General features: G+C 37.6%; 1 non-coding gene across 1 annotated transcript; it reads left to right on the forward strand.

Moving 5' to 3' along the window:
• The first annotated feature begins 513 nt into the window (after positions 1 to 513).
• LOC143663782 (U5 spliceosomal RNA) lies at positions 514 to 628 on the forward strand. The gene has a single exon (XR_013166165.1). It is a non-coding gene; the product is annotated as a U5 spliceosomal RNA (small nuclear RNA).
• Positions 629 to 974: the final 346 nt, after the last annotated feature.

A 974-nucleotide genomic window follows, 5' to 3' on the forward strand; every position in this document is an offset into this window, starting at 1 on the left:
TTGATACTTTGTCTCATTTCATTCTTTCCCCTTTTGTTTGAGAAGTTTTTCTCAATCCATTGATGCTGGGTTTCAGCTTATTCTCGAGTTTTTCTCAATCTCTTGATGCTGAGTCTCAGCTCTTTCTAGGATTTCTGTCCCACATTGCCAGGAAGGTCCACACCCCTGGGAGTCATGTCCCATGTAGATAGGAGAAGTGTGGTGAGTTTGCTTGTTGTGTTGGTTGGAGAGAGACACCACATCTGAACAAAAAGAGAGGTTCTCTTGGAGGTGACTCTTAGGCCTAATTTTAAGTAGGCTTGACCTATCCTTTGTGGGGTTAAGTTTCATATGAACAAACCCCAAGACTGGGGGCTCAGCCTATAGCTTTGATTATCCACACGGCTTGTGAGAATATCAAGAATTCAACTTCGGGAGGTTGAATTTTCCCCTGTTCTCACCATTCCCCGAAGGGGTGGTGCTCCTTTTATCCAGAGTATGGATGGGTGAGTGAAAAAAAAAAAAAGAATTAAAATACTCTGGTTTCTCTACAGATCGTATAAATCTTTCACCTTTTACTAAAGATTTCCATGGAGAGAAACAACTCTGAGTCTTAAACCAATTTTTTTTGTAAATTAGGAGTATTACATGGTGAATTAGTAGGTATAAGGAGTTAAACCAGTTTTTTGAGGCCTTGTTTAGGCAAGGCTAATAAAACAGTAAAAAAATAGAAGAACATCTGAAGTGAGCGAGTCTTCACATAATAACATGTTTGCTGAAATATAGTATCTGCAATTTAAAAAAAAGGATTAAAAAATAAATAGATAATAAAGGGAGATAAAGGATAAAAGTTGGGTATTTTGAAATTCTGTGGGTCAATGAGAGGGAAGGGTAAGGGGTATGGGATGCATGAGTTCTTTTTCCTTCTTTTTATTTGTTTTTGTGGAGTGATGCAAGTGTTCTAAAAATGATCATGGTGAAGAATACATAACTAT

This window comes from Tamandua tetradactyla, chromosome 19, assembly GCF_023851605.1.
Source record: "Tamandua tetradactyla isolate mTamTet1 chromosome 19, mTamTet1.pri, whole genome shotgun sequence".
NCBI lineage: Eukaryota > Metazoa > Chordata > Mammalia > Pilosa > Myrmecophagidae > Tamandua > Tamandua tetradactyla.